This window comes from Oncorhynchus masou, chromosome 6, assembly GCF_036934945.1.
Source record: "Oncorhynchus masou masou isolate Uvic2021 chromosome 6, UVic_Omas_1.1, whole genome shotgun sequence".
In the NCBI taxonomy this organism is placed as follows: Eukaryota; Metazoa; Chordata; class Actinopteri; order Salmoniformes; family Salmonidae; genus Oncorhynchus; species Oncorhynchus masou.
Window position 1 is genome coordinate 36041144 of NC_088217.1, and position 12099 is coordinate 36053242.

The 12099-nt window shown below is 43.8% G+C and overlaps 1 long non-coding RNA gene across 1 annotated transcript; it reads right to left on the bottom strand.

Annotated features, from left to right (window-relative positions):
- Nucleotides 1-6304: 6304 nt before the first annotated feature.
- On the bottom strand, nt 6305-7267 carry LOC135541098 (uncharacterized). Its single transcript, XR_010455917.1, has 3 exons — nt 7021-7267; nt 6804-6840; nt 6305-6605 (listed from the first exon to the last, which is right to left on the bottom strand). It is a non-coding gene; the product is annotated as an uncharacterized LOC135541098 (long non-coding RNA).
- Nucleotides 7268-12099: the final 4832 nt, after the last annotated feature.

The following is a 12099-nucleotide window of genomic DNA, read 5'->3' on the forward strand; positions in this document are numbered from 1 at the left end:
CCTACGTTAACGACATTTAATGAGCCCTACGTTAATGATATTTAATGAGCCTTACGTTAATGACATTTAATGAGCCCAAGCCCAAAAAAGCCCAAATGATTGTGTTATTATCCAATACACCGCCTGGTACGGCAACTGCTCCGCCCACAACCGTAAGGCTCTCCAGAGGGTAGTGAGGTCTGCACAACGTATCATCGGGGGCAAACTACCTGCCCTCCAGGACACCTACACCACCGATGTTACAGGATGGCCATAAAGATCATTAAGGACAACACCCACCCGAGCCACTGCCTGTTCACCCCGCTATCATCCAGAAGGCGAGGTCAGTACAGGTGCATCAAAGCTGGGACCGAGAGACTGAAAAACAGCTTCTATCTCAAGGCCATCAGACTGTTAAACAGCAACCACTAACATTGAGTGGCTGCTGCCAACACACTGACTCAACTCCAGCCACTTCAATAATGGGAATTGATAGGAAAGGATGTAAAATATATCACTAGCCACTTTAAACAATGCTACCTAATATAATGTTTACATACCCTACATTATTCATCTCATATGTATACGTATATACTGTACTCTATCATCTACTGCATCCTTATGTAATACATGTATCACTAGCCACTTTAACTATGCCACTTTGTTTACATACTCATCTCATATGTATCTACTGTACTCGATGCCATCTACTGTATCTTGCCTATGCTGCTCTGCACCATCACTCATTCATATCTTTATGTACATATTCTTTATCCCCTTACACTGTGTATAAGATATTAGTTTTGGAATTGTTAGTTAGATTACTTGTTGGTTATTACTGCATTGTCGGAACTGGAAGCACAAGCATTTCGCTACACTCGCATTAACATCTGCTAACCATGTGTATGTGACAAATAAAATTTGATTTGATTTACATAGGCTATATGATATAGGCTAAAGCATATTAAGCATGACAGAAAAACATAAAAGCCCATAGATGTAGTTAGCCATTTGCTCTCTTGAGTAAATAAGTGAAACTAGCTTCAGTAGGCTAATCTTTTTGAGTGTGAACTGTAATACTGTATTCTATTATACTGTATTATTTGGACTGGAATTACGCACCAAATCAAACCATGATGAAGCAGAAGAGAACATGTGATTCTGGGGCAGCACATGCAACCACATGAAAGCCAGATGGGTAAATAAGGTGTGCATTCAGTCTTTATATTTCTGCAGCATAGACTATGCTGCAGAAAATGTAGGCCTACCTGTCACAAGAAAAAAGTTACCATGATGAGATGATCGGTCATCGTGCATTCATCATGCAGAGGCCGTAGAGAAGCCAAATTTAGACATTGCATTTAATTTAAGTTCCATGTCATGCCATGCTGTTCATATAAATAATTTACTATAATTTACCGGTTTCTCGCAGTTATTTATCCCTGGAAAGGGGAGTCGTTTTGGGCCGTAAATCCTAGTAAGTCTCGGTAACCGCCATTCAACCCTAGCACAGACATATGCACACATCAATGTCAGATTGGGACACATAGTTGGCTGCAGCGTCAAAGCAAGTAAAATAATCCACCCCAGAAACTGGGCTGCTACCAACCCAACTGCATTCAGGATCGAGAGATTCAGAGACTGTTGCACAGTAGGTAGCAAAATGAGCAGACCCTTGTCAAATGGATAACGAAATTGAATGTTGTTATTTCATTAGCTCAGGTAAATTTTTGTTTAGACCCTATAGAGGTGCTGCCCCAATGGGACCCTGCCTGACTGTCTACCAAGGCTTGCACTGTTAAAATGCACACACACACACACACACACACACACACACACACACACACACACACACACACACACACACACACACACACACACACACACACACACACACACACACACACACACACACACACACACACACACAAGGAAGGAAGGAAGGCCTGTATGAATCTTCTTCAATTAGGAGTGTTTGGTCTTAACACCGCTCCTGCGTTGACTAACCCACTGCTTCCTCGAGAGCCAGCCAGCATGACAGTTGAGGCTAATTGGCTGAGTGGCTGAGCAGCTTTACTGTGGGTGCTGCATGAGGTGATGGACAGGTGTGTGCGTGCGTGTTCGTGCGTGTGTAGGTAGGACACACTGAGGTTATTCATGCAGAGACACCTGGCTCCCCTGTGAGTGTATGTGCATGTGTTTTCACAGCTGGGTCTGACTGGAGAATGCTGGGTAAAACAGGGTCCTCAGTCGTCCCTTCGAACACTGACCCTCTGACCTCACACCTCGTTTTGACAAACTCATACACAAGGCTAATACACACGTAACTGCTAATGAACCACATCCAAATCACCATAATGCCCTCGAGGCCATGGTTTATGGGGAATACTATTGTGGATAGGATTTAGACACGTGCCAGCAACATCCTACCATGACAGTTTTCATAATTTACCCTTAATGGCAATTTTAGTTATCAAGCTTCTTTGCATCCATGTGACTAAAGCTGGTTCTCAAACTTTTAGTACTGTGTCAGCCGTTAAAAGCATTTAAAATTTTCCAGTGACCCATCGATAAACAAAACCAATATTTCTGCCCACAATCAAAAACCATCGGTGGGTCCTGACCCTCTATTTGGGAAACTGGAGAATTCCTCATGTAAAACTGAGCGTGTATTCATTTGGCCAGAGTCAGCCAAATGTGTGTGTGTGTGTGTGTGTGTGTGTGTGTGTGTGTGTGTGTGTGTGTGTGTGTGTGTGTGTGTGTGTGTGCCAGCTCCCAAGAATGTGTGTATTGTTTATCACATTCCTGGTGTGTGTAGAGAAACAGCCAGAGAAACCGAATCCCTAACACCAACCTTAACACAAGCCGCTGTCCACAGGCTGTCCCAGACAGAAAATTGGGAGGGTTAGTGTCCAGATAACACTCTGGGAGAGGAGAGAACAATGAGTTTGTTTCCTACACTGTGTATTTCATATGTGTGTAGTGTTGCATGTGGTGTTGCGTGTGTGTGTGTGTGTGTGTGTGTGTGTGTGTGTGTGTGTGTGTGTGTGTGTGTGTGTGTGTGTGTGTGTGTGTGTGTGTGTGTGTGTGTGTGTGTGTGTGTGTGTGTGTGTGTGTGTGTGTGTGTGTGTGTGTGAAGTATAGTGTGTTTTTCTCCTGGCATGAGACACAGTAGGCAGGACTGACAGGCTCTTTTTAGTGTATTATCAATTCTATCTAAACCAAACGGGTGTCAGTGTTCAGCAAGCATAAAAACACAGTGGGGCATGCTGGCCTGTGTGTGTGGGTGTGTGTGTGTCTGTGCGTGTGCATGCGTGTGCATGTGTGTGTGTGAGTAGAGTTTGGAGAGAGCTAAGGGAGATAGAGAAAAAAGTGTGTGTTTTGTCCGGGCTCTACAAACATAAACATGGTGGTGTGTTAGCCTGATTGCTAATGTGGCGCAGCTCCGCTAAGTGCCACCTGGCCACTGCCAAAATAAATAGTGTGCACGCGTGTACGTCACATGTGTGTTTGTGTGTGTGCTTGAGTATGGGCATGCATATGTGTGCATGCATGTGTGTGCGTGGAGCTGCTAAGTGCCACCAGGCCGCTGCCAAAACAAACAGCTCTAATGAGAAGCAGCTCCTGGGGAAGAGAGGAGGCCAGGGCTGAAGCCTGGGGCTCGCCAGCCCAAACACACTGGCCCTGCTGTCTCCCACACAGGCTTAAAGAGAGGCCTGTTCACCCCCCACCTCCGCCTCTCCACCCCTCCAACCTATTCCACCCCACACCAGACAGCGCAGGAGTTAAAGTGTGAGAGGGATAGATGAGTGGGTGTAAGGAGCAGGGTTGATAAGGTTAGGGGTTGATATGGTATGGGTTAGGGGCATCACAATTTACAAACATGTCTTGTATCAGGAAACCAGTGGAGTGTGTCCTATCACTGTGTGTGTGTGTGTGTGTGTGTGTGTGTGTGTGTGTGTGTGTGTGTGTGTGTGTGTGTGTGTGTGTTGCGTGCGTGCGTGCGTGTGTGTGTGTGTGAAAGTGTGAAAGAGAGAGAACTGTAGCTAATTCTGAAAAACACAAGTTAATTTTTGTACTTGATTGTGAACCAACAATGGAGATAAAACATTATAAAAGCCTGCTGTGTGCTCTGTGATCACCAGATGTTTGAGGGTGTCTTTGTCTGTGAGTAACATACATTATCATAAATATACAGGCAGTATAGCATACACAAGATGCATTAACCAAACACCAGAGGGGAGACCACGTAACATACAATATCATAAAAAACAACAACACACACGGGGATGGTTGGGGGTGGGTGAGTGTGTGTTTGTGTGTGTACAGGGGAAGAGGAGACAGGAGATTAGGGTCTAAAGTCTCTCAGTCTCCAAGACAATCCAGCCTGCCTGCCTGGCTACCACTCCTATTTTAACAGAGACAGACAGAGAGAGAGGAAGAGAAAGAGAAAGAGAGAGAATGGGGGCGGAAGGAGGAGGAAAGATAGAAGGAAAAGAAACAGACAGACAGACGAAACAGACACAAGGAATGAAAAAAGGGGAGAGGTGTGAGAGATGGAGAAAGAGACAGAAAACAGAAGAACCTCCTCCTTAAGTCAGTCCAGATAAGAGTGACCCTTTAACTGAATGAGCCTCATACTGGCTGTGCTGAAAAGCTGCTCATGTAAATAGCTTCGACATCATGTGCCTGCTAAATATCCGGTCAGACATTGCCCTCCATTGCTCCCCACACAAACAGACTGACTGTTTGGTACAAGCATTGCCTGCTAAATGAACTACGCTTTCGCTAGTCCCATCAAACATTGTGCTTTATACAGTATATTGCGTGAACTCAAACACCTTAGTCTGGTTATCATATTATTTAAATTATTTTGAAATGTTAAAGAGTGACTGCCCCTAAAAACCAACGAATCCATTTGAAAATGGCATATGTGGTATCGATGTAAGTTCTGACATTTATTCTAGTTTAATAATTGTCAACAAAGTGTAAATAGGATAATTTTGGTCATAAAGTCAGTCTCCTCTAAAACAGAGCATGGAACTGCTATCCATCACAAGGAGTAAACGAAGGTTGGGTTTAGATAACAATTATATCAACAAATCATGCCCCCTTTTGCCAAGCTCCACGTGCAAATCGCCCCTCTGCTCACGTTGCTTCCCTTCATTGAATGGGGCTCCGTTGTTTCGCAGTCCCCAACCACCGGCGTTCAAAGGATCACAGCCGTCTGAGACTGACAAGCCCTACACAATGCATGCTTCCAGCAGGATGCATAGCCAGCTACTATGGTTTGTTTGCATGCGGAACAGGTGGTTCGAGTTTGTTGGTCCAGTGGTGCTGAGTATACCGGTAGCTTGACCATAGACCACTGGATGTGTGTCTGGTTATGTAAGAGATAATCAACGAGGGTGTATGTGTTCTCTGTAAAAAAATTAATGTCTTGGAAGGTGTGTTCCACAACTCTCAAGTGGAGTGGAACTGACCTTCCACGGAGTTGCATTATTTTCCAGAGAACACATAGAGCCCCGAGTTGATTATCCCTTTCATACCATGCCTATAATTTAACACATTTACCATTAGAAATGTATTCAACATCTACTGAAGGAGCTAGCAAGTTTACAAGATAGTGACTGCAGTTGCCTTAGTAACTGAACAAACAGACTAGCTAGATTAGCTAACCAATCCAACAGTCCTGGCTTGCTATTATGAAAATTGATTTCAACAATGACAATAATGTTTTCAATTTGACTTTTGCTTTCAAAAGCAGATCAAACATAGAACATGTAAGAATTAACTATAGCCATTGAATTCTACCATGCAAATATACAGATACAGTATATAAGGAAATAATGCACACTTTAGAATGCCCTTCAAGCCAATCAGAAACAAGTATTCAACAATGCAATGGTATAAGTATATTTTGGTAATCATTATCACTATCATCACTAGTATAGCTGACGTTAACTAGCTATCTACCTAACTAGCTAGCTAGCTAGCTGGCTAACATTAGCCTACCTCAATACAACTTGAATTTGGCTTGGAAAAACAATAACATTTCAAAAGAATGGCATGATGATGTCACCTTATTGACTTTAGATGCAGTTTAACTTTAGCAAGTTAACTAAGATTGAGGGACCACCGTATTTGAGCTTTTTATGAACTTTGTTAGTAACAGTAATGGCAACATTGCCATCACCTTAGAGTACATTTGACGACATCATAATATGGCAAAATTGTTTCCTTCTAAAATGTATCTACTTTAGCAATGTCATCATATTTCCATGCCACTCTAAGTTAGTGTAATTTAGACAAAACAGTCGCATTAGCCTACGAGGTGCAACCCATGTCTAGGGCACAAATAAATATTGGATTCAGCTAAGGTGGTACTAAATAACTCATGTCTGACTAGCAGCAACAAACTCAAACCAACCTGAATCTAATCCAATCTGGAGCCAGTCGGTCTACATCTCTAAAGCATAGAATTAGATTCCAAATGAGATATTGTTATTTCTCGAGCTATGTTTATAATTGAGGCATGATGACAATCATTAACCCTGTTTTTCTGTTCGACAAAGTGCACAGTTGGGTGCCAGACTGATCCCCTGGTCATGAACGGATGTCGAAACCTACCAGAAGGAGCAAAGGTGGTTATCACAACATGTCCAGCAATGTGATTGCAATGGTTTAACAACCCCCCCCCCCCCCAAAAAAGAAATAATAATAATAATAATAATAATTGAATTCACTGTTCACTATTTTCACAGCTTGTCAGACAAGTAGCCTTGTGACACTTCTTCCGTTGTTGCCAGTCTCCCTCGACTCACCATAATGAGGCCTCTGATAGTGACTTGAGTTACTGCCCTGAGAACACAGACGGCTTCATCAACAACGACAGGTAATGTGTGCTATGTGAAATGTGAAAAGTTGTATTAAAAAATACCAGACTTCCCAGCCAAGCAGATACAACTAGTAGAGTAATTTTGGATGTGAAGTGCATTAGCAAAAAGCTTTGTCCTTTCTTCAGAGAAAAATGCAATTTACCATTTGGCTGTCTATTATATCACCCGGTCACAGACCCCTCCCGGTCCACACCACCTCATAAGATTGCCTGCTGAAGAGATATTATGTTTGCAGCTGAACATACAGTATAGAGAAGTCCAGCAAGGGGGCCCTCATTAGCATCATGCAGACATGCCCTCGCTGTGAGAATTCATATGAATGGAAGAGTCAAATCAAATTGTATTCGTCACATGCTTCGTTAACAACAGGTGTGGACTAACAGTGAAATGTTTACTTACTGGCCCTTCCCAACAATATAGAGAGAAAGCAAATAGAGAAAGAATAGAAAAGAATAACACTTAATAATAAAAGTAATAATTTTACATTTTTGTCATTTAACAGACGTTCTTATCTAGAGCAACTTAAAGGAGCAATTAGGGTTAAGTGCCTTGCTCAAGGGCACAGACCGATTTTTTTCATGTAGTCAGCTTGGGGGATTCTAACCAGCAACCTTTCGGTTACTGGCCCAGTGCTCTTAACCGCTAAGCTACTTGTAATAAAACACAATGACAAACGATGCATTGGCTATATACACGGGGTACCAGTACCAAGTTGATGTGCTGGGGTACGAAGTAATTGAGGTAGATATGTACATATAACTAGGAATAAAGTGAAATATAATAAACAGCAGCAGCTTATGTAATGACTCAAAAACTTTAGTGCAAAAAGGGCAAATGTAGATAGTTATAAAGTTAACCAAATAGCTATCTGGACTAACTATTTAGCAGTCTTATGGCTTGGGAGTTGTTCAGGGTCCTGTTGGTTCCAGACTTAGTGCATTGGTACTGCTTACCGTGCGGTAGATTAGGGTGGCTGGTGTCTTTTACAATTTTAGGAGCTTTCTCTGACACCGCCTGGTATAGAGTTCCTGGATGGCAGGAAGCTCAGCCCCACTGTGGTACTGAGCCTCACACACTACCCTCTGTAGGGCCTTGCAGTCGGATGCCAAGCAGTTGCCATACTAAGTTGTGATGCAGCCAGTCAAGATGCTCTCAATGGTGCAGCTGTAGAACTTTTTGAGGAATCTTTTCAGCGTCCTGAGGGGGAATAGCAATTGTTGTGCCCTCTTCGCGACTGTGTTGGTGTGTGTGGACCGTGATAGATACTTAGTGATATGGACACCGAGGAACTTGAAGCTGTTGACCCACTCCATTACATCCCTGTCAATGTGAATGGGGCCGTACGTGGCCCTCTGTTTCCTGTAGTCCACAATCTGCTCCTTTGTCTTGCTGACATTGAGGGAGAGATTATTGCCCTGGCATCCCACTGCCAGGTCTCTGACCTCCCCCTATAGGCTGGCTCGTCATTGGTGATCAGACCTAACACGTCATGTCGTCTGCCATCGGATGTCCTGTAGCCTACCGTCACTACCTGAGGGCGGCCCGTCAGGAAGTCCAGGATTCAGTTGTAGAGGGAGGTGTTCAGTCCCAGGGTCTTTAGCTTAGTAATGAGCTTAGAGGGCACTATGGTGTTGAATGCTGAGCTGTATTCAATGAACAGCATTCTCACATAGGTGTTCCTCTTTTTAGGAAAGGGCAGTGTGGAGTTCAATAGAGATGTCATCATCTGTGGATCTGTTGGGGCGATATGCAAACTGGAGTGGGTCCAGGGTGTCTAGGATGATGGTGTTGATATGAGCCATGACCAGCCTTTCAAAGCATTTCATGGCGATAGGTGTGCGTGTTACGGGGCGAAAGTCATTTATACAGGTTTCCCTGGTATTCTTGGGTACAGGGACTATGGTGGTCTGCTTGAAACATGTAGGTATTACAGACTGGATCAGGGAAAGGTTGAAAATGTCAGTGAAGATACCTGTCAGTTGGTCAGTGCATGCGCTGAGTATGCATCATGGTAATCCATCTGGCCCCAGGGCCTTTTGAATATTAACCTGTTTAAAATTCCTTACTCACATCGGCTACGGAGAGCGTGATCACACACTCGTCCGGAACAGCTGGTGAGCTCATGCATTGTTCAGTGCTGTTTTCCTCGAAGCGAGCATAGAAGGCATTTAGCTCTTTTGGTAGGCTCACGTCACTGGGCAGCTCACATCCGGCGAGTGTCAGAGCCGGTTTATTAGTATTCGGTATTAGGCCTGTACTGATGCTTTGCCTGTTTGATGGAGTGCATCGGAGTGCATAGCAGGATTTCTTATAAGTGTTCGGATTAGTGTCCCTCTCCTTGAAAGCAGCCGCTCTAGCATTTAGCTTAGTGCAGATGTTGGCTGTAATCTATGGCTTCTGGTTGAGATATGTATGCATGGTCACTGTGGGGACAACACCGTCAATGCCCTTATTAATGAAGCCGGTGACTGCTGTGGTAAACTCCTCAATGCCATTGAATGAATCCCGCAAAACATATCCCATTCTGTGCTATTGAAACAGTCCCGTAGCTTATCACTTCCATATTGAGCGTGTCACTGGTACTTCCTGTTTGAGTTTTTGCTTGAAAGTAGGAATCAGGGGGATAGAGTTATGGTCAGATTTGCCAAATGGAGGACGAGGGGGAGCTTTGTATGTGATTCTGTGTGTGGAGTAAAGGTGATTTAGAGTTTTATAGTTACACAGGTGACATGCTGGTAGAAATGATGTAAAACGGATTTCAGTTTCCCTGCGTTAATTAACCCCTAGAGTTGATGTCCGTGCCCCCACGGAAATCAAATTAGCATAATAAAGAAAGTCCTCGTCAAAATCCATCTGTTTAAGCCAGAGATTTCTGTTATTTTGAATGGGCTGCTTCTCCACATCTGCCAACTGAGGCCTTCCCCATCTGTGATGGAAGGTGGCCGAGATACAGCAGATAACGTCTGTAGTGTCCAAACGGTTTGGCTTACGAACTAACCCCTCTGTGTCAAAAATAGTTTTAGACTGATTTGTAATAATATTTCAATATTAATGAAGTATGGCTTAAAATGCATCAGAAAGGTATTGGGAAGTTCAGGACAACATTAGGCAATGAATGAATGATCTTCTGTGTAGAAAAGAACATCATCATTGATAATGTTCTTCTTAAACCAGTCTGATTTACTGCCTGGTCCTGTCCACTCTGTTGTAAGGGGTTCTGAGGGAAACAGAAGGCACATATGAGGTCAAAATATTTTGTAGCTTAAACCATTAAAAAGTTAGTCACAATTCTAGGAAGACAACAGAAACCACTCTGTTTATTACTCAGCTCCATTGAATGCAAGGCCAGATCCGCTGTGGTGGTGACATCTCTGAGACCTTCCCATCTCCAACTGTATCAAGCAAGGATGTATCTTGGGCCCGGTGCTCTTGAACATGTTTTTCACTGCCGTCCTCATCCACGCTTCTAAGGACCTCAAAAAAGGAATCTACATCAGATACAGGGATGATGGTTCAATCTACAACCTGTGCGGACTTTGAGCAAAAACCAAAATACAAGAACATCTTTCAAGTGAGAACCTCTTCACCAAATACTGTGCCCTCCTCATGCACACAGGGGTAGACCTCCAGTCTTCGGCAGACTGCTTTGATAAAGCTTGCAAGAGTTTTGGTTTTACCATCAGCTTGGAAAAAACTGTAGTCCTCAGTCAACTATCACCGCTGTCCAACCCAGTGGCCCCAGCATCCACCTCAGTAGATCTGTGCTCCAGAATGTAGACCACTTCACATACAGTATCTGGGGAGCACCATCTCCAAGGGCGGCTCACTCAAACAATAAATAATAAGCAGAATCCAGAAAACAAGCCAGTCATTGGGAAGGCTGAGGAACAAGATACTTAACCATACATCCTCACTCTCACAGAGATGAAAATCTAGCATACTGTAGTGATCACAACAATTGCTGTATGGCTGTGAAGCTTAAAGCCAACTTCATGTCAAGCAGCTGAAGATATTCCACACACAATCTCTAAGATCTATTATGGGTATCTGGTGACAAGACAAGGTATCCAACCTGGGAGGTACTGCAGATAGCTAACAACACCAGCATTGAGGCTACGATCATTAAGGCACAGCTCCGATAGATCAACCACACCATCAGGATGCCCCAACACCGTCTCCCAAGAAGGTTCTTCTTTGGCGAGCTACAGCATGGGCACCGGAAGCCAACCCAAAAAGTGCTTCAAAGACAACCTGAAACACAATCTTAAGTTCTGCAATATCCAGCCCAACCAACTCACAGCCATCACCTCCTCCTGATCAACCTGGCACTCCAAAACCATTACAGCAGTAGACAACTGCCAGAACAGAAACAACTGTCTAGCTGCAGCCAGAGCAAAGCACCATTCCCACACAATCGGACCAACAACACTGCTGTCCTGGCTAAATTCTCAACCTTGCCCCATTTCCATCATGGCCACCTAATCATCCCCATCACTCCTAATTGTCTTATATCACTCCTCACCTCTCTACCTGATAGCTGATGTGTGGTGAGTGTTCTGGTACAAATGGTTGCTGTGTATCACCCAAGTGGGTGCTACACATTGGTGGTGGATGTGGTGAATTTCCCCCCCTTACATCGCTTAAAGCATCTGGAAAGGCGCAATATCAATGTGATCAATTATCGATTTTATTTCCATCATGTGTATATTTTTGTAAATACAACCTCTCGATCCAGAATCATCTCTTGCATTGTAAATAAATACCATTCACCTACCAAATATCGAACCTGGCTCATCTGCAACATGACTGTGCTAGCCTACCTTGCTGAGCTTAAGCCTAGGCATTAGCTAGGGGAGCACACAAAAGTTTTCAGACAACACGAGAGGTTGTTATCGCGCAAGCATCTCTGAACCACCTGTGGTAAGTTACATTAACATTAGTGTCTTTGAATGCTTGTACGTATGTTCACACTCCACCCTGGGTTTCCCATGAGCTGTATGTCCCTCTGTGGGCTTTAGCCAGGTGTTTACTGTCCTGGCTAGTGTTTATCAAATCTGATCATTACCCCTCATATCCACACTGACAGGGGTGTGTGTGTGTGTGTGTGTGTGTGTGTGTGTGTGTGTGTGTGTGTGTGTGTGTGTGTGTGTGTGTGTGTGTGTGTGTGTGTGTGTGTGTGTGTGTGTGTGTGTGTGTGTGTGTGAGAGAGAGAGAGCGAGAG